The sequence below is a fragment of the Rousettus aegyptiacus genome, unplaced genomic scaffold (assembly GCF_014176215.1).
Source record: "Rousettus aegyptiacus isolate mRouAeg1 unplaced genomic scaffold, mRouAeg1.p scaffold_m13_p_1, whole genome shotgun sequence".
Lineage (NCBI taxonomy): Eukaryota > Metazoa > Chordata > Mammalia > Chiroptera > Pteropodidae > Rousettus > Rousettus aegyptiacus.
The window spans coordinates 4758004-4780934 of NW_023416284.1; the positions used below are offsets into that span (position 1 = coordinate 4758004).

Sequence of the window (22931 nt, forward strand, 5' to 3'; positions counted from 1 at the left end):
TGCAGATTATGCTGATAAAGCAAGGATCAAGTGACATCACGGTGTATTTGTTTAAATCCTTATAAAGCTTTTGAATGATTTTAATACTTGTCTTTCTGAGTATAATTAAAACTAAGAATTTTCAGATCTTAACATGTATTTATATAACAATAAATTATTTTTTTCCCATGATTAGTGGCAGGTATAAAAAATCTGAAGCATACATATGGTTAACTGGCACTTGTGTATCATGGCTTCCCTCTCACTGGACTTCAGGCCTCAATAAACTCCTAAGTAATCTTATTTATTTGTTTCCACTGGTTTATAGATAAGGAAAAATTAAAAATGACTACCTACTGGAATGAAAAGAAAAATGCAAGCCTCTTCATTCGGTACAGAGGATTTACGGAATACAAATTTCAAATACAAAGGCCCACCTTTTGCATGAGCAATGTGAAAGCCTAAATATCATGGCAAGAGAGAAGGAGCAGCTTAGCAGTGGTGACAGACAGGAACGGCACTGTCTTCAGGGCTACCTTGGCAGGAGTACTCATGGACTTTGGAGGCCACTGGTTATGCTTAATTTAATATGACGCTAAATACACTCAAAACATCTGGTGCACTACTGATGGTTATCATGATAAATTAAATCTGACATCACACACAAACCCAATCAAATATTTTATTTATATCCTTTTTACATTTACTTTTGCTGCTCATCTTCTCTAATGCTCTTCTATTTTAGAAAAGGTAGGTTTTATCTCATGTTTATATAATTTGGGGGACCTCTTTAAGAAAAAGACAAAATTTTGAATATAAAATGTCAACAGGCTCATGAGGTGAGGGTCTCTTTGGTTTAAGCTCCATTAGCTCCATGGACAATTGGCCTCTGGGGAGGGTTTAAAGGCAGTGTAAGGTAAAGACTATATGGTACACCAAGTGGCACAAGGAATTGGTAAAAAGAATTTTAAAACTCTTTTTAAAAAGCAGATGATTTAACTGACAACCTGCAGAAAAGCAAAAAAGACTTCCTATACAGGCACATTAGCATAAGTAAACTACATTCCTAAAATGGATTTATAACATGTGTTCATAAAATACAGAACTCCAAATCTGTGACAGACCACTGAAACAAAAGGACTCTTATCAAAGGGGAAATTAATGAAAAAAACAAACTATCGATTTTATATTAGCTATAAGACAAGTATACTTTTTATGAGCTCTATTTCATAAAACAATTAGACAATCTCTAATACTTTGCTATTTTAAAAATACAAAAGACCACTTATAACTGAAATTACTACCTAAACCCCTAAACTTTCTTACTATATTGTTTTGAATATTTGGTGAAAAAAATTCTTAACTCCTCTGCTACAAAAAATTAGCTTCACCCATACTCTTTTAAACAAAAAAGACCTAAGCTCTGATTCTGCATCTGAAGGGAGGATAGCATTTCGTATAATAAATTCAGTACAATCAAAATGACAACCATATTTCTGTTTAACTTTTCTCATCTTGACTCAAGAGCTGAGGGGGAAAAGTTGTTAAAATTAATGCATCAAACTATTGTAATTCTGCCCTTTTTATTATTGGTTATAGTCTTTCTAAAATATTAGTCTGCTTTGCTGAACTAGTGTATCTTTTTGAAAGCTCTCTTTGAAGATTAGGACCACTTTAACATTAGGAGAAAAATGTGTACTGAAAATAATCTCTTTAGTACTAGTGGCCTTGAAATTTTGAAAATGATTCCCTCATTGGAAAGCCACTTATTCTTCTTCACTGCTTTTAATGGTGAAAGATAATGAAGCTACTTGCTATTAAATATAAAACACACACACACACAAAGTATCAATGACTGGCAAATGTCACAAAGTCAACATTTTCCTATTCCTGTTAAATAAAATTTATTTCTAATAACCACCGTCCTGTATAATCTTTCCCTAGGTTAGCAAGTTATTGCTCAATTTCTTTTTAACTAAATAATCATTTTTTTTCTAAATTAACACTGAAGAAATACCACTAGAAATTGTCATCCTCTACCCATCAGACTAAGCGAATGAACTACACGGTTGCCAAAATTCAATTCTCTTTTACATAAGGTTAATCTAGTATTAACCTAATACTAAATGTGATACTCCGCCAAAAGGCACCAAGATTTTACAGAATTCCTCGTAATCCTAACAGAGGAACAAAATAAAACGAGAAGAAAAACAGGATAAACCCACTGTTGCTGGTTTGTGTTTTCCAGTTCTGCTCAACTTCTCCCCACAGCTGATCAAACTTTGTAGCTGGATTAAGAGAGCTAAAACAAAGTACTGATTGATACTTTTTACTTAGGTGAACTTCAGCTTTATCCTTTTCATTCCAAAGTATCAGGTCAAGCAAAATACTAATCAAAATACTAATCACTTACTTACCTTCCCCATCATAAAGACACTGAATATTTTATACTCATAAAGACACAAAATGAGGTTATTCTCTCACCTTAAAATCCAGGTACTATCTAAGAAGATATTTAGATTATCAAAGAAAACAAATATAAGTATTAAATCATGGAAAGGTTATCATTTTCCATCACAAAAAATAAGAACTAATATATAACTGTCAATTACTGATTCTAACACGTTAATTTAAATGTTAAAATCTTTTAATGTGAGAAAATAATTAGAGCAGGCGCCACACCTCAAAATTTACTAGCTGTAACATGGAAAGGAGCCTTATCCTTTCAGAAAGCAAGAATGAAGAACATCTTCAATTAGAAAAAAATAAAAATAATAAAGCACACACCTGAAACAAACCAGGGCACCTCAGACCATTTTTGATACAGGCTCAAACACAGCAGGCCTCAACCTTTTTGGCACCGGGGACAAGTATTCCTATGAGATTCTAATGCCTGATGATCTGTGGTGGAGCTGAGGCTGTGATGCTAGCGCTGGGGAGCGGCTGCAGACACAGATGAAGCTGCAGATACAGATGAAGCTTTGCTTGCCCGCCACTCTCCTTCTGCTGTTCAGCCTGGCTCCTAACAGGCCATGGACCAGTACCAGTCCACAACCCAGGGGTTGGGGACCCATGAACTACAGTATTTTTTCCAAAAAGAGAAATGACAGACTTCTGCGGTTACTTTGTAAGAGTTAAAATTTTTCAAAAAGATTCTTCCTAAGGTAAGTAAAGTAATAACAGAATGGAAACTACAAAGTTCTTATCTTCTCCAGAGAACATGTTTAGTAGATTTGTGGAGGGTTTTTTTTTTTTTAATCAAAATCAAGAGATTTGGATTCCAATTCTATCCTAATAACTAAGGTACTCTGCTATTTTGATTGCAGCTTGTGTGCAATTATACACCCACGAGACTCAACTGCAGGAGCCACAAAGAACTTAGAACATTACCAAATTCAATATATGCAAAAAAGAAACACTACAAAATTCAAATGTGAGAGACAAGCCTTCTACTAACAACTAGACGGCAATTTTTAATTCTTACTATATATCTAAGATATTTATTGGTGATCAATGCACTGTTACATTGTGTAACTCTAATCAAGGTCAATTTCCCCTTTGGGAAAAGGGTGATTTATATAAAAAATATTTCCAAGTAAATAATTTCCCACAAGTAAATAGACTTAGGTCTATCATTTATATTTCGTTGGACAAATATTTATATATCATTTACAACAATTTATATCAATCACCACAGTCCAGAAAAGCCAGCCTTGGATTAATATGCCAAACAAAATCCGAACTGAATGAAAATAAAAGGTCCTGGATCTACAGAACAGTTTTGTTAGCGTGTGTCTGGAGAGTGGAGTGTGAGACTGACAACTCCTTGGTGGAAGGCAGGGGCCACCACGTGGAGAGCTGGAGGCCATGACGGAGGGCAGCAAGAAACCCAGTAACTCGTAACAAGCTATACAGGCTTTTGATGTTCTAAGCCTGTTTCTATGTTTTTTGGTACTTCACAATAATTATTCACTATTAACACTAAGGTATATTCTTTCTGAAAATCCAGCTGGTGTCAGTCAGCTGAGCGAAAAAAAAAAAATTTTTGTACAAATTCAGATTTAAAAAGAGAAACAGTGGAGCCAGCAAAAAAAAAAAAAAAAAAATCTAATGTTAACATTAGCTACAATTTATGGAGCACTTATTATGTTCCAAGCACCAGGCTAAATTATTGAATAATTCATAAGCAGCCTTATAAGGTAGGTATTATCATCGCCACTTAATAGATAAGGAAACTAAAGCACAAAAAAAAATAGGTAACTCTAACATGGCAGGTAAAGTGGCAAAACAAGGATTCAAACTCAATCTTTGGGCTCTTATGCTCAAAACCGTTATACTTTATTATCTCCCCTAAAGGAGAATCAAACTGAAAGACCCCCCCAAAAGAAAAAAAAGTTTTAAACAACACCCTCTCCTCTGGAGCACTCCTATGCTAAAACTGGAGGATTTCCAGGCTTTGCAGCGTGACATTCTTAGTAAAGACAAATCTTTTGGTACTAAAACCTTTGTCAATTTCATTCCATCTCAAGGCTTCAACTATCATTCTTAGTATCTCCATCTTCAACCTTGATTTCTCTCTCCAGGTCTATCTAAATATTTCCATCTGCCTAATGACCAAAATCATCCAGATTTCTCAATGAAAGGTCATACTATCCTCTTCCTTCTCAAATCAGTTTCTCTTTCTGTGTTTCCAAATGTTTAATGGCATTGCTACATTTCGAATTACCTATGCACACACAAAAAAAAAACATTAATTGCGCCTTGCTCCATCAATTGCCAAATGCACCTGACTCTACCTCTACAGATCTCTCATACTTATCGCACCTCTCTATCTCCACTGCCACTTGTAAGTTCACATTACTTTTCACCTAACCTCCTAGAAATAGCTTTTCTAAAGCACAACTCTATTCATGTCACTCCTGTGCTAGAAAAGAAGCTCATTTCAACTTCACTTCGACATTCAGATAAAACATCCCCTTGTCTCTCCATGCAACCTAATTCTTTTCCCTTCAAGAGGTCATTGCTTCCTCCATTCAACTTTGTAAACTTTAGAGCAGGTGACCTCATATCACGAGTACCTATGTTTACATTTATTATCTACCTACTAAGCACCATAGTAGCAAGGTCAACATCTGATTCATCTGTGAGTCTTCCACAGATTTCGGTGGGCACACAGTGCACATGGTAGGTACTCAAATATTTGATAAATAAATGAAAAATTCTAAATCAGCTTCCTGGATAAAACACAAATGACAAATCTTTTTAGCAAAAGGACTTATGTCCATTTACTTATTTTTAAAAAACATACAATCAAACCTGAGAGATAATCATAATTTCTATCCAACCATCTAATTTTTAAAGTTTTATTTGGTTTTTAGAATAGTCAGGGAAAGGTGCTTATTTTATTTGAAGACAGAAAACACACAACATCTAACACTACTATTTGCTGAGCCAGGAACCATCACTTCATGAGGCCTCAGCTTGGTGCTTCTGGATGGAACCCCGAGATAGCCCAACGCACTGGATGATTTACGATGCCTACTCTGTTTAAAAAAACCTCCCTCATTTCTCCAAAGCTGCTCTCTCAGACGTTTAGGTGCTTCTACCATAAGTTCTGCCCCTCTTTTTTCTTCCTGTAGGGCAAGGTCCTAGTGGTGTGGCTTATGGAGAAACTAAGCCACATAAATGAAGACTAGGAGTTTAAAATGCCTAAATATGTTGGACTATGGAAAATGAAAATTTCCCCACCACATGTAAAGTTATACCTTTGGGAAAGGAAGAAAATTTCAAATATTCCCATGGTCCTGCATTCAGCAAAAATGTAGGTATGTAAGAGCCAAGGAAGTTAGGGCTTAGTAAAATGAGGAAAGGAAACATGAATTCTGTGAGATTTCCTATCTGCAAACCATAGCAGTTTTGGAGTACAAAAATGAAAATACCCAGACTATTTCTAGATATTCTGATGAAGAATGATATTTATGTCAGCAAAGTCACAATCACTGAAACAAATCCAGATTGTTTTTATTGTTCTGTACAACACTGCAAAAGTATAGGATGTTAATCCACTTTTTCAGTTCAGAAATAAAAGATCCTTAAAAAATAAAAAATAGGAGGTCCTTCCTAAAAGGAAAAAATCTATCCCCATGATCAGAATTTCAATTCAGTATTAAAAATGAATGTCCGGCCTATAATTCAAGGACTAAAGGCAAAAATAGAGTACCAGTTGACCGAATATATTTACTCCCATGCAAAAAGCTAACTCAAGGTCAGCCACCTGCTGCAATATACCAGTCCTAGGAGGCTGTTACTCAGATCACCAGTCTGCTAATCAACTCTGTGGTTCTCGTTCTCCCACTTCCTTTCCCTTAGCTCTGCCTCCTCCAGGTCAAAGAGCACCCCCAAGGCAGGCAGGAAGCAGCTACAGTGGATCGCAGTGCACAGGTGTCACCTGGCCTCTGTCTATGCAGAGCAACAGCCATGCAGCACTCTATTCTGTGTGATCCTCCCCTTTTGTCACCTCGCACACAAAAAAAATCACGGAATACTGACTTGGGTCCAATTAAAATTCCAACACAGACTTAAAAAAAGAAAAACGGTAAATGTTAAAAAAAAAAAAAAACCCTACATTCATTCATCTATTCAGTCCTCAAGCCAATGATGTGCCAGGCACAACCTCTGCGGACGGAGCGGACTATGGTTGGGAACCAGAACGTGGCGGGCTGGGTGCGAATAATGGGGCTCAGGGAAGTCCTGCAGGAAATTACATCTAAACTAAAACCAGGAAAATTAAATGAGCACGAGTTGAGCAGGCAAAAATAAAAAAGGAGAAGAAAAGAAGAATGCCATAGGAGGGCTTTGCCTAAGTAACTAATATAATCGGATTTATATTTTTAAAAGATCAAAGGCTCCAAAGAAGTTAGCAAAAAAGAATGCTTGACGTCATTAAACATTAAGGAACTACAATTGAATCACTTCACATACCCTCCAGAACGGCAATAATCAAAAACACAGATATCAAGTGTTATCAAGGATGTGGAGAAATTGGAGCCTTCATACACTGCTGGTGGGACTGTAACATGGCACAGACACTTTGGAAAATTGTTTGATAATTTCTCACTGTTAAACGTAGAAGGACTGTAATGACCCAACAATTTCACTCCTAATTATATACCCAAGAAAAACAAAAAAAAGTATGTCCACACAAAAAACAAAAAAGCATGTCCCCACACACAAAAAATAAATGTTCAGAGCAGCATTTTATTAATTGCAAAAAAGTGGAACCAATCCAAATATCTTTATGTGGACTAATGAATAGATAAATAAAATGTGGTATACCCATACAATGGATATTTGGCAATAAAAAGGAAAGAAGTACTGACGTATGCTACGACATGGACGAACCTTAAAAACATTATGCTAAGCAAAGCAGCCAGTGACAAAAGACTGTATAATTCCATTTATGTGAAATGTCCAGAAAAGACAAATCCATAGAGGCAGAAAGTAGATTAGTGGTTGCTTTCGCTAGGGCATGGGTGGGGAGGAAATGAGAAGTGACTGCTAATGAGTGAGTACAGGGATTCTTCTGGGGTGATTAAATGTTCTAAAACTATAGTGATGGCTGTGCAACTCTGTGAACATACTAAAAATAACTGAATTGTATACTTTAAATGATGGTATATGAACTGCATCTCAATAAGGCTGTTATAAAACAAAACAAAAAATCAAAAGGAATACACGTGGTGAAGAATACTTTAGAAGAGCAAAGGATTTGAACAGGCAGACTGGCTTGGAAGCTAAAAAGTAACTCAGGAAAAGTCAGTGGCCTGAACTAGGGAAATGGGACTAGGAAAAGACAGAGGAAAAAGAAATAGTACTTGGTTATAGACAGAGGAAGAAAGGGAGTCCATACCGTGCAGGGTTTCTGGCTTAGACGACTGAGCAGCATTTACTAAAACAGGAAAACAAGAAAAGACATGTCTGGGTAAGGGGAAATTTACTGTACTTTTAAGTTTAATTGTATTTACAGAATTTGTATAGGAGTTGGAGACAGTTTTGTTTCAAGAGGTTGTAAGCTTTCCCAGTCAAACATTTGTTCGTTCAATTTTTAATGCAATTTAATGTGAGTTATATTTACAAATGGAACTGACGTTTAAAGGGAATTAAGTCTGTTCAACATGAATTAATCGATACACATCAAAAGCTATCTTGAAAGTTATTCTTCATATATTTTTATATAAAATGTACCAACTACATGAATAGACTAATAAGATTTATAAATTAAATTTAAGGCTTCAAAAACTTGGTTTTACATTTTCTAACTTTAATAAATTGGCTATTAATTTTGAACAACCAGTTAACTATAAGTAGTTGAGTATCACTGACAGGTAGCAGCATTAGTGGCTAGAAACTGAGAAGTTCCAATTAGAAGGCTTCTGTTTTCTCTGTGAAACAGGAAGTCAGGTCATCTGTTCAAGAAGTGGAAAGGAAGAGTGGGTAGTGAGAGAAAAGGGAACAGGAATCCCACATCTAATGAATAGTTGAAAAAAAAAAAAGCAATGGCAAAAGGATGGGGTAGGGGGCGTACAGAAGGACCACCTGGCACTGTCACAGGCCTAGTTTGGAGTGTGGAGACCATGACTTCACAGAGGCACCCCATAAGCTGAATGATACTCTTTTCTTTACAATTACTCAGCATGACTTTCTTCCAAATAATGTTATGTGCATTTGGTTACTCCGAGATATTAACACAAGTTTCTAGAATTTTGATTTTCAACTATAATTTAATGATAGAAACAACTGAAAGGAAAATCCATTTATAGAATGTACTTAGAGTACTTCTGCATTCTAATCCTGATCATGGCAAAATTATTTCCAGTAAAGAGGTATAAAACATAATAGCTCTTCTAGAATATAACAAAAATGTCATTTACTTGTTATACTGCAACATCATGTCCATGTCTTTTGTTCCTAACCTCTCAGTCAGGATTCAATGTTGTCTGATAGAACTTTCAGCAATGATGGAAATATTCTGTTATCAACACTGTCCAACACACCAGCTACTGGTCACATGTGGCTATTGAACTAATGTGAATAAAGTAGTTTTTTTGTTTAATTTAATTTAAAATTAAGTAGCTATATAAGGCTAGTGGCCACCATGTAGGACAGTTCAACAGACTTTTCTATTAAAGAAAATGAAGAAATTTATGGGCCCACTAGGTGCCCAAGAGTCCTAAGTTTCTGACACTTAGATATTTAATAATAAAATAAATATATGAATTCACTAGTCCACTCATTCATGAATACACATAACATTAATCTTTGCCCATTAAAAGTCTTTGGTTCATTTTTGTTTTTTTTTTTTAGGTGAGGCAACGCTTGGTTGACATCAGAGATTGCAAGGACCTTGTTAGCTTACAATCTCTTATTTTTTTATTTTTTACACCTACAGCACCTGGTCTTCCTAGGTGGTCTCCCATCCAAGTACTAAGCAGGCCCAACACTGCTTAGCTTCCGAGATCAGATGGGATCCGACTTGTTCAGGGTGGCATGACCATAGACTTTGGTTCAATTCTTAAATACAAGATTTCCAAAGCCTCAAAAATGTGAGTGTGAAAAAATAAAGTGTGAGTGTCGACTCAGAGGACAAAGGAAACCCAATTCACACCCCAAGTTTAGAGAATCCAGTGTGCTTAAGAGAAGAAGCTGTCATCTTCAGAGTGTTTACCAGGCATCTAATAAAGGCTAGGGGTGGCCAAATCTAGCCTGCAACCTGTTTTTGTAAATACAGTATTATCAGAATATAGCCATGCCCAGTTGTTTATATATTACCCATGGCTGCTTTGACGCTACAAGGACAAAGTTTGGTAGCTGTGACAAAAACCATCCAGCTCACAAAACCTAAAATATTTAATATCTGGCCCTTTCCAGAAAAAGTCAGCCAACCCCTGTTCTAGGCTACAGGCTGGAACAGCTGTTTGCACCAGGTAAGACTTCATAAGCCACAATCACCAACAAAGGAACGACTACCTGATATTTAAACCATTCAAGTTATAAAAAAAGGTTAAACGAACAAACAAAAAACAGTTTTAAAAACCTTAAACATCAGGGCATTTTCTGTTAATTTGTGGCAATGATTTGGTAGAGTAAAAGACGACTGATCTGGGGAAAACAGTGGCTGCATTTCATTTTTAGGAAAGAAGCAATTATAAGAGGTGGGGAATCACATATGGATGATTTATTTATAATACGGTACTTCTAATCCCAATTTATGATATTCCGTAACAATCACCAACCCATTTAATCAGCGGTCCCCAATCTTTTTGGCATAGGGACCAGTGTGCCTATGAGAATCTAAGGCTTGATGATCTGAGGCGGGGCTGAGGCGGTGATGCTGGCGCTAGGGAGCAGCTGCAGATACAGATGAAGTTTTGCTCACTCGCCTGCTGCTTACCTCCTTCCTGCGTGGTCTGGTTCCTAACAGGCCACAGACTGGCTTTGGTCTGCGGGGTCTGGGGCCCAGGGGATTTTCTGTTTTCTCTAGTACAAACAGTTGGTACCACTGAGCACAGCGACTTCATCTGTAACCTCAGAAGATTATTGTGAAGCTTAAGTTTTTATTGCAAGGTATAGTACCTGACATGAAGTAGTACTTAATTTTTTTAAAATACAGTTGACTAAAAGGGGTCATTCCCCATGAATTGTAGATAATCAGGGCTTTATTTTCTCAATAATGCAAAAATGCATTTTCATTAATATAGCACTGAATGTTTTGGTCGACCCTAGACCTAAGAGGAAAGGCCACCTGATAAGAGTACAGGCTCGAGAAGCAGACTGCCTGTTTACTTGCAGCCCTACTACTTATTTAGTAGCTGTGTCCTGTTTCCTCATCCTCGGAAATAACAGCACTTATTTCATGAAGTATGTGGGGAGGAGTAGAGTGACACAGAACAGTACTGTGGCACACTGTAAGCACTCAATAAATGCTGTTTTAAAAACCTATGGTTAATGTATTGCCCAAAGGCATGTGAACTGATACAACCTTTTTGGAGGCTAATTGAGCAATTTCTATTAAAATTCAAAATGTACCTAATTTTTAACTCACTAATTCCACTTTTAGGAATTTATCTTACATTAATATTCACAGGTTTATATAAAAATATTGACAAGGATGTTAACTGCAACATTGCTCATAACAGCAAAACACTAGACAAAGCCTAAACATTCATCAACAGGGAACTGGATAAATTGCAACATTAATGTCCCATACTATGGAATATAATTATTAAAAAGTAGACTATGTGTGTATAGTGATATGGAAAAATGTTCAGGATTTAGAGTTAAGTGAAAGAAGTTAAAGTACAGCATGTAGGGTACAACACCATTTTTGTTCATTAAAAAAGACAGAAAAGGCATACAGTATTTATGTTTTTATAGAAAAAGTTAGGACCAGGAAACACATTAAGAGAGCCCTACAGTTGCCTCCGCTGTTTGCCTGGAGACAATTTCCAAAAGACAGCACGAGGAGGGGGAACCCAAACACGGCCCAGAAGTGCTGCTGAGCTGAGGAAACAGACTGAAGTTTGGGGAGATTGAGATGGCTGGAATTTATAGGGGGGAAAAAAAAGAAAGAGTTAGGAATAATATACACCAACTTACTGGAGGTCAAAACTATTAGAGACTTTTATTTGCTAAATTATACATTTCTATATGTATAAAGTTTATAAGTAGTATATATTACTTTTATTGTAAGAAAAAATAGTAGGAAGCCCTTTTAATAAGGTTTTCAAAGACTCTAATATTGTAAGAAATTGTTTATGCTGTAAATGCTGTTTTAGGAAAAGACATAAATATCCACCCCAATTTTCTAATACGAATGACTAGAAAAAGAAATTGGAGGAAAAGACATCAAAATGCAAACAGCTGTCATCTCTTTAAATTTCATGAAGGTAGGCGTTTCTACTGTTATACAGTAAAATATATACTCAGTAACAAATATTCGTTGAATGAAAAAAAATATTTCTAGAAATGTATAACAATGTCACCACAGTTAACAATATTGTATACTTGAAATTTGCTAAGAGGATTAGAGCCTGTGTTCTCACCACAAAACAAAAAAAAATGGTAACCATCTGAGATGATGAAGATGTTAATTAGAGTCAATGCAGTGATTATTTCACAATGTACATGTACATCAAATCATCAAACTGTACATCCTAAATATATATAATTCCTAATTGTCAAATCTACCCTTCCCTTCCTCTCTCTCCCTCCCTCCCTGCCCCATGTGTATCTGTGTGTATGTGTCTGTGTGTGTGTGTGTGTATCTGTGTGGGTACCCCCAATATAACCCATTTCTACATTGGACTGAAACTTACTAGTACTTCAGATATTTTGTTCCTGACATGTAATACTCTTATGTTACCTTATCCTCTCAAAGTATCATACAAATAAAATTTACATTACAAAGTCAATTTGAGATTCCACCAAAGAATCACATACCTATTCAGGCCTATTTCCATTGAATAAGTAAATATCTGGTCTGTGCCTTTAATACAATATCAAATAAATAAAAAAGAATTTTGCTGACTGAATTATAAAAAAAAAAGTTTAAAATTTTTTTCAACTCCAAAAATGTCACCACTACTTTTTCACTTTTTACAGATCTACAAGTCAAACATCTGTCTAAATAGAGATGTCTAAGAAATAGTACATTCTTTGAAATGTTATAGCTATAACATGAAATTATATTAAATCACATCCAGATGGTATGTCTTTCATAACAAGTCTCAACAAAAGAAAGCAGTTGCTGAAAATAAGTTACCATTTTTCTGCAACTCACTATTAATTGGAGGCAAAGAAAGAATATGGTCACTATGTAAAGTACAAGCACAGCATCACTTTCAGAATTTATAATACATCAAATAATGTTCTCATTTACATTTTACTTTTATGAATCAAGGTTTTTATACCTTTAAATTTTTTTCATTAAATATTTCAACTAACAGACAAGTATTGGAGACTATAACGGATACCACGTAATTACCACCCAGAATAACAAATGTTAACATTTTACCATATATGCGGCAGATGTCTATTCCCGTAAAATAACTAATAAAACATTAGATATAGTTAGATCCTCTCTCCTCACATTTTTTTTTTAATACTTAAAAAGGAGGACAAGCTTCAGAGTTCCTGGATTTTAGAAAAATTTATTAACACTTTTTTTTTATTATCCCGGTTAAACTCTTCACTAATTCAACATATAAATTCCAACCTGTATCAAAAACTTACTACTGTTACAAACTTATCTGTACCAAATAACATTTTTAAAAACAAAACTATTAAGGTTGTCCTCAGAAAGACTATTAAGTAGATATGTTGGCCACCACCTACATTATTAGCATTTTGGTTCACAGTTTTGCTTTTAAATGATTCCCTAAATCTTCACTGTCGAATAGGGTTAACACCAGCCACATGTAGCCGTTGAGCACTTGCAATGTGCTAACCCAAGTGTGCAAGTGTAAAATGCACACTGGATTTTGAAAGCTAAGTATGAAAAAAATGTAAAGAATAGGAATATTATTTACATGTTGAAATAATATTCTGGATATATTCGGTTAAATATAGTTAAAATTAATTTTCCCCTCTCTTTTGTCTTTTTTTAATGTGGCTACTAGAAAATGTTAAATTACATATGTGGCTTATAGTTGAAGCTCAGATTATAATTTCTATTGCACAATGCTGTCCCGATACATCACAGCAGCACCAGGTAAGAACTATTTCAGAATCAAGACTTAGAAAAACATGCAATGGTTGAATTGATGAAAATCACAGAGCTGTGGTTGTTATGCAGGCAATTTAGAGGGAAGAAAACTATTTAGGGAGAAGAAGGACTCCCAGATTACCCTTCTGCACCACCAGAACACCCCAGATAAACTGTGTTTCATTTCATTTTACTCATGTGTATCTGGAAAATTACTCTCCTAAAGAAGTCAATTCTTTAGTAACTTCAATGGATGAAAACAGATCTAATACAATTGATTCATTCATGCATTGGGACTAGAGATACAGTGGTAAATACGACTGTGGCTTTCTGGTGTATGTAGGGAAGTCACATGCAAACGATAAGTTAACAAATAGTAAAAACTCACTTTGGAAAAGTGCTTTGAAGAAGTCATGTGAAAAAAGTCAGTAGTCAGTTTTTCCAGTCCAATCCTATCTTTAGATCAGCTTTTAGGAGTCCTCTAATGCTGTAGACTCTGAGATTTTTAGGGGTAATAAATTAGTCATTTCGATCTGTTCATACTGCAAGCTCATTTTCTGTGTAAATATTTTCAATCAAAGCATTCTGCAAAGCACATGTACTGTCCCCAAGGACATCGGCCAAGAAAACTCAAGGCAACTTATGTCACTGCCATGACTCTCATAATACTAGTCCCCATTTTAGCTTTTAATATTTAATATTTTTAAAATCAATGGTTATTTACCCTTTGTCATTAAAGAAAGGCAAATGAGAATATCTTGCTATAAACATGGCAAAGGAAATTCCACATTTTTAAGCATTCAGCATTTTCGATATAAATCTGGTCCAGGAAATAGCACAAAGACCCAAGTGGACATGGTTAACTTTCTCTCCCTCAAAAAAATCAACTCCAAGAACTCTGTACATTCATACTACAGATAAAATGTTACTGTGTGTGGCCATAACTACATAGTTGAATTGTCCTCCATAAATTATGTGTCAATCAGGTAAAGAGTTAAAAACAACCCTTCATTACACTGTGGACTTACAGTGAATTCAGACACCAAAACACTATCCAACCATCATAAACTATGTTAATATAAAGACACAATACACAACTGGCTTAGGAAAACAGCAGATGTTAGAAATGCTCAATAATGGATTCAATCAGTAAGTTATAGCCAATTTATATAACAGAAAATTACAGTTATAAAAATAATCCTGAAAGTATATTTGTTGATATTGAATGACATGAAAATGCTCATATCTTACTGAAGATGCAGTAATTGCAAAAATATATCTAACATGATACCGTTTTTTAAATGTACTTATACAGCCTGCATAGGAAAAAAGTCTAACATTTATTATCTATGGATGCTTTTAAGTTTCTCCTTTTTAACCCTATTTTCTAACTTTTATACAATAAACATCTACCACTTTATATAGTAAGAAAACATAAAAGTTGTTTAAAGCCAGTTACAAAAGAGCATATACATACGGTACCAATGATATTCAAAGACAGTGAGATATAAAGAAAAATTACACAAAAGAAATACCACGGAGCGTTAACAGAACGATCTCTGAGTGGTCCTTTCCCCGCATTCATGGACGTCTTTAATATCTGCTAACAGCTTTCCTTCTTACCTGAGTACTGCCATAATCAAGGTCAGGGCAACAAGAAGACACATCCATTTGACAGCCAGGTACCTGCTTCTTAGGTATCCTCCTTGCCAGTGACCTCTACCTTCACTCCATAAAGCCATCCACTTGCACAGCCACACACTCTTCATATCTGAAACCATCAATTCAAGGCCCCAGCAATCCTGAATATTCAAACACATTTGTCCTCTAGCCTCGACAGAACCCTTTTTCCTTTGATCCTGTTTTCTTCCTTGTCAGCATCTTTCAGATTTCACTTCTGCTCACTAATTCTAGGAATTTCCTATTTCCCCCTTTATTTTAGTTAACTACTTAAAAATTCTACCCGACCTAACTTAAATCTTAAAAAAGAATCACACCAGAATTATTATTCTGCTATACAGAAGTGAATCATGCTTTACCTCATCCACTCAAGGAGATAATCAACGAATTGCTCAAGTACTGACATGTACTTTAACTTTTGTTTGTTTGTTTGTTTTAATTTATGCCTACAGCACATGGTCTTCCTCAGTGGTCTCCCATCCAAGTACTAACCAGGCTCGACCCTGCTTAGCTTCCGAGATAAAACATCGGGTTTGTTCAGGGTGGCATGGCTGTAGACCATGGACTGTGGCTCCACTGGGGGCGCAAACCAGGAACTTTCTGTGTATAAAGCAGATGTGCTAACCGTGACACTATGAGCAGATTTCAATCATGCGAATTCTCTATCTGATCCTCATACCTCCTCTCTTAATAGTCATCTCTTTTCTCAATTTTTTTTTAAATCTCTCCCACATCTGTATTTTCCAACAACATCAAATATACATGGTAGATGTTCAATAAACACTGAAATACTTGACCTCTCTCATCACTTATGCTTCGTATATATTAACTCATCTAATTCTCACAGTAATCCTACCACATAGGTACTATTATTATCCCTGTTTTACAGATGAGGAAACTTGAGGCCCAGAAAAGTTCTATATCATCCTCATTAACATAAAGTTACTACTGCCAAAGCTGGGATTTAAACACAGGTGTCTGGCTTCCAAATGTGTACTCTTCACCATCATATCACATGACCTCCCAAACCAAAGCTAACTTCTGCTTAACTAAAAAATGTTTCAGGTAAAAACATGGTAAATAATTTCAACATATGATTTAAGTAAACATCCAACTGGTATATAATTTCATACCAACTATAATAATCGCAATATTCTTAGTCTGCTTATTATTCAAAATACAGTACCACATTCTATTGTCACAAAACATTTCTTATATAAATTTCCTAAACTGAGTTCACTTGAAATGGCTAGTGACTTTCTAAATTTTTTTCATTCACCTGAAGTCATCAGGTACTTTCTTCCCCTAAGACTATCTCATTCTATTTTAAGTATGTAATGCACGACATGTAAAATTTTTAAAATAAGTTCTTTCTTTCCTCTAAACACCATTAATATTTAACATTCCCCTTAAATATGTTCTCTTTCACTAAATGTTAAAATAACATCAAAGTCAAAAATTAGAACTACTTATTGAGTGACTCCAATAAGCACTTCAACCTTTGAAGGAATTCTAAGTGGAGAAAGTTATCAATATTTTATCTGTTAACATTTACACTGCAACCTACTTAAAATAGTAAGTTATATGGCTGTTCCAATTTCTAGAAGGTATTGGCTTTTCTAAGACATCCAGATTTTCTCTTTGCCCTCCTAGAAAAAAACATACCCTCAAGGCTCAGCCTGGCCTTTGACGCTTTGGAAGCCGGGTGCTGACTTCTCCTCCCAGCTGTGGAAAGTCCCAGCTGGCATCCTCCTCCATCATCAGGCTCCTGTGTCTACCCTGAAATCGGTCGTCAAGCGTAGCCACTTTCGTTAACGATTTTAGCTGAATCTTCTGGGTAACTTGCTGCAGCTTCTGCACCGGCACTTACTGCCTCACTTTGCACCTGACGGTATGGAGATGGCTTTGTCCTTAAACCGCATGAACCGAGACCTCTGCTCGCTTCCAACGCTCCTTCTGCAGCTTCCTCGCCTCTCGGCCTTCCCAGGACGGGAGAGTCAGGGCCTCGCTCTGGGCTTTGGCTTCGGGGAATGTGTGGCTGGTTTGGTCTTCTGTCCGGACCACTAAAACTTTCTCCCGATACATCAGCAGCGAGGCTGTTTCACCTTCTCGTCACTCCTGTGTGCACTGGAGCAGCACTTGTCATTTCCTTCAGGAACGTTCCCTTTGCACTCATGACTTGGCTAACTGGCACGAGAGGCCTAGCTTTCGGCCTATCTCATCTTTCGAAATGCCTTCCTAACCAAGCTTAATCATGTCCGGCTTTTGATTTAAAGTAGGAGACATATGACTTTTCCTTGCACTTGAACTCTTAGAGGCCGTTGTAAGGTTAGTAACTGGACTAATTTCAATATGGTCGTACCTCAGGGAACAGGGAGGTCTGAGAAGAGGGAAAGCGACAAGGGACCGGCTGGTCGGTGGAACAGTCAGAACACACACATTTATCGGTCACATTCACCGTCTCACACGGGAGTGGTTCGTGGAGCCCCAAAACAATTACGATGGTAACGTCAAAGATCGCTGATCACAGATCACCGTAACGAACCATGAAGGAGTGTGAAATACTGTGAGAATCACCGAAATGTGACACAGAGACGGACACGAAGTGAAAGATGGTGCCCACTTGCTCGATGCAGGGTTGCCACAAACCCTCGATTTGCAAAAACAAAAACACCACAACATCTATGAAGTGCAATAAAGTGAAGCACAATAAAGAGGTATACCTTTGAGTGGCTATACTATTAGACACTCAAAGTATCAAAATAACTATTGTGATCACTCTGCACAGATTGCTGTCTTGAGCTCTCTGCTATATTCAGCTATAGAAAGCTATTTCTTGATGTTTAATTTGAACAGGTCATCCTTTGTTTCAAGCTGAGATTTGGTTATAACTTTTTACAGGGTTATTTCTTTGTTACTAAACATAGGCACACTTTGAGTAAAAGTTCAAACTAGGCATTTCAGAGCAGACTGGATCACATCTAATGCCATCCACCAAAGTCACCCAGTTTTATTAAAGATTTTGCCAAGTCCCCAGAAAATTTTTAGAAATGAAAGTAGAATGGGAGGAGGATCACCAAAGTAAGGCATCAGAAATTACCAGTCAACTTTACAATGTGAAATTTGACTTTAATATAGATCTTATCAATTAAGTTTACAATAAACTGGCTAAAAAATTCCTCAGCCGTGCCAAAAATTACAAGAGCTATTTATATATTTTAGCTGATTAGTGAAAAAAGCAATTATTCAAGTTCTTTAATTATCAAGAACTGATGATACTTAAAACACTTCTTTCTAGAGGTCCCTATTTATTTTAATTTTTGATAACATTTGTGTGTAATGGAACAAACAGTACACAGTTAATAGAAAAAATACTGTAGAAGACTTCATTTTTTACAAAGTTTAAAAGAAAACTTGTTATAATGGTTAGAAATGTTACTGAACAATTTTATTTGTAATATTGGAATTCATAGTTTATCCTACAGAAACAACTGTAACTACAAGAAGATACTTATCTATTAGAAGCTCCAGGAGAACAGAAATTTTTTTCTATTTATTCATAACCACATCCTCAGTGCTTATAACAGTGACACTTTTATTTACGGCACAGAAAAAAAAAAAGATGCATAGAGTATTAATTACCTACAATAGTAAAAACTAGAAAACTTATGAAACATTATACATTTGTTATGACAAAAATTATACAATTGCACAAAAGTGCTTATACGTTTTAAAATAACTCATTTCTTTTTTTAAAGCATTAACATAGACATTAAGGAAACTGGGTCCCAATGTCAGCTAAGTCACTAATTGACTTGTGCCTTAGAATCCTTCATATGTACTACTGCCCCAATTTCTTGGCCCTGTCTAGTCCATTCTTGGGTAAACATTATAGGGAGAACATACCTGAGTTATCTAAGGAAGCAAAGACTGGCTGCATGATAGAGAAAAGGGGTACACAACCTGTACCAAAGTAAAAGGAGTCTGCACTAACCAAACGAACTACAAAACCCTTAGTGACATGCTCTTTAAGGACTCAGGACCATCCATTTTAACTCTAGGGCCCCAAAGGCATACCTGAACCACTGTGCAATAAAAAGAGCCAGTAATTTAGGTCATCTGATCCAAGAGAACAATGCCATCCAAGGTACACCCAAATATCAAACCCTACTGTCAAAGGAACCAGAAAATAAAGCAGAGGCGATGGGGGAGCAAGTTCACCTGCTGGAAATAGAAAATGTAGCTCTGTGTGCCAGCCAAACACTCTTATGCGATGGAAGAGGATGCTCATCAATCTGCTTGAAGAAAAGCAACTATTCTTAAGTGCTTGGAATAAAAACTATTACAGTCTTGCTATATTCATTATATGTCACCTCAGACAAACTCATAAAGACATTTTATCTTTTACAGAATCTTTCAGAAGAAAATCTCAACGACTTCCCAAAAGCATCACTTGCCCTAAAGCTCCTACCTTCATCCTACTTCCCTAACCCAATACACACTCCATTAGCACCCACAACTGAAGGCCACAGAGAAAGCATAGCGCAGCAGCTATGGAACAGACTCTGGAGTCAGACTGCCTGAGTTCAAAACTTCATTCTGCCACTTCCTAGCCAGGTAACTTTGGGCAAGTTACTGAACCTTCATGTGCCTCTATTTCCCCACCACTGTAAAATGAGGATAATAATACCTATATCGTAGGATTGTGGTCTAATTATAAGTGCATGCAAACTTTTAATATAAAAGAAAAATCTCAAGGGAGGGCATGAGGTTGCTGCCCTGTGGTTTTACGGACAAGCTGCAGACCAAGAGTTTTTAAATTGCAGGTTCACAGAAGGGCTTCAAGGGGCCTATTAATCCCCTGAAATTAAACAAAAATTTGAGGTGGTAAAATATTTCTATACTGTTATTCCTCCCGTCTTAAAAAAAGAAAAAAGTCTTCACTAAATTTCCACTACCCTAAAACTCATTTCTCTATTTTCCTTTACAACAAAAATTCCCCCAAAAGATGCTACATTCTCTCTCAAATTATCCTTTGATTTCTCTTAAACCCATCAAAACAAAACACTGCTGAAACTACTCTTGTCCAGATCACCTCTGACCTCCACATTGCTAAATCCAATGATCAATTCCCGGTCCTGTTATGAGCTGGTTTGGGAGATTCTGGACACATTCATCTCCCCCTCCTGCCTGACACCTGTTCTCCCCTGGCTTCCAGGATGCCCTCCACGAGCATCTGCAGTCTCTTGGTTTTCTTTTTTCACTGAACTCTTCTCAGCGATCTTTCCTCTTCTCTGTGCCCTGGTGGTGATCTCTTCCAGTCTTCCGGCTTTAATTACCACACCTTTGCCAAGAAGTACAACTACGTATCTCCAACCCAGGTTTCTCACCTGAATTCCAGACTCTTCCACTGTCTTAAAACTGTCAACTCAGCATTTCCACTTGTCAATTACTACCTTAAACTGTGTCCAAATCTAAGCTCTTCCACAAAAAGCCTGCTCTAACCCCAGACTTCCCATTAGTTCCCAACAACTCTCTTTCCAGCTGCTCAGTCCTAAAATCTTGGAATTAGTCTCAACTCCTCTTTCACCCCCACCCTACATCAAAATTCATCAGAAAATACTGCTGCTCTTCACCTCAATAAATGTAATAAAAAATAAAAAATATAAATACTGTTGCTCTACCTCGAACATATACATCCAGAAGCCAAACACTTCTCACCTCCTTCACCCTACTACCCTGCTCTGAGCCATTATCATTTCTCATGTGGATTATTACTGCAACAGACTCCTAGCTCAATCCCGCCCCCTCGCCCCAGTCTATGGCCCACACAGCAGAGTGATCCTTCTAAAATGCAAATCATACGTCATTTCTCTGCTCTAAACCTTCCAATGCCTTTCCATATCAATTTAAGCCAAGGTTTTTAATAGGACCCCAGGGACTCCAGAAGTCTAGCTGCCTCGACCCCCTTACCAGTACATACTACATTTTGCATCTGTCTTAGCAGTCAATACAGATGAATGGTGGTCCCAAAAAAACAAATCCAAATCTTAACCTCCAGTTTCTGTGAATGCAACTCATTTAGAAAAAAAAAATCTTTGCAGATGTAATAAAGTTAAGTATCTAGAGATGAGATCATCCTGGATTTGGGGTGGGTCCTAAATAAATCCAATGACAGGCAGAGGGAGATGAGAAGGAAATGGGAAGAAAGGAGCAGAGATTAAAGTGATGTGTCTACAAGCCAAAGAATGCCAAAGATTGCTGGCAGCCACCAGAAGCCAGGAGAGAATAGAATGGATACTCCCTTAGAGCTTCCAGAAGGAAACAACCCTGCCAACACCTTGATTTCAGACTTCTGGTCTCCTGACCTGTGAGAAAATAATGTCTGTTGTTCTATGCCCCCCATCTGTAGTTCTTTGTTACGGCAGCCCAATGAAATTAACACACCACTCTTTCCCTTGCTAGTCCTGCTCCAATCTCACCATCCTTAACCCAGCCTTTGTGCTGGTTGGCTAGTCCCTTCTGCCTGGAGCACTCAAACCCCAGAACTCCACATGGCTAACTTTATTAGCCCCTCTACAAGGCCTATCCTGACTCCCCTATTTAAATCATAATAGGCCATCCTTCCCTTCCGTATGATATTTTCCCCAAAGCACTTATCAAATTCTAACACTGCTCACTGTCTCCACTAGACTAAGCTCCACAGGGCAGGGTATTTGGGTGGGTTGTTGTTTGTTTGCTTGTTTTTCGATTGTGTTCACTGATGTATCTTAAACATCAATCTACAGTGCTGCCTGGCAGAGAACAGTCATTCAATAAACACAAGCTGAATAAACTTGTTGAATGAATATGTGCACATATTTTTCTGGAAAGAGTCCACACTTCTCGCCAGATTAATAAAGTGATCTGCTACCCAAAAAGTTTCTAAATCTTTGTTCTAAACCTTTAAGTAGCTAAGGAAAGTGGATTCTAAAATTCTATCTTTAAAGACCCCGACCCTAAAAAACACAAACCAATAAACACTCAACACCCTGACAATATCTTTCATGTTGCAAACACTGTAAGTTTAAATTTTGCACTCCCAAACCAAAATTTATCAAAAAAAAAAAAAAAAAGGCACTCCACTTCCATTTAGTGGCTTCAGAAGTTCCTTTGCCCACTTTTCACAGACTTCCTACACTAAAGGGTGTCCCTGAGCTAAGCTAATGCCTCTCTATAAAAGCAATAAAGAAACGCGGTCATCTGTGTGAAGCACTCACATAAGCCAATGTAGTTTCACGAAGCCCAAGAACATTGTCAAATATTTTTCTCTACCTGGCTAAAATCCTATACAAAGCAGAAAAAAGCAAACCATAACCTGTCTAGCATCTCTATCACTACTATGAAGTAAACAGATGTTTACTCAAAATACAACATCATTGTTTGTAAAGCCTTGAGAAACCACTGTAGAATGGATGTCATTTACATCTACAGCTTTAGTACGAACCATAAAGCGTAACAATGAAAAGCA

General features: G+C 36.7%; 1 protein-coding gene and 2 pseudogenes across 4 annotated transcripts in view; all 3 read right to left on the bottom strand.

Moving 5' to 3' along the window:
- RERE (arginine-glutamic acid dipeptide repeats) overlaps positions 1-22931 on the bottom strand; it is a 357676-nt gene that overhangs the window by 312029 nt on the left and 22716 nt on the right. The gene's annotated exons all lie outside the window — the stretch shown is intronic.
- LOC118606652 lies at positions 9419-9537 on the bottom strand (annotated as a pseudogene).
- On the bottom strand, positions 15865-15980 carry LOC118605117 (annotated as a pseudogene).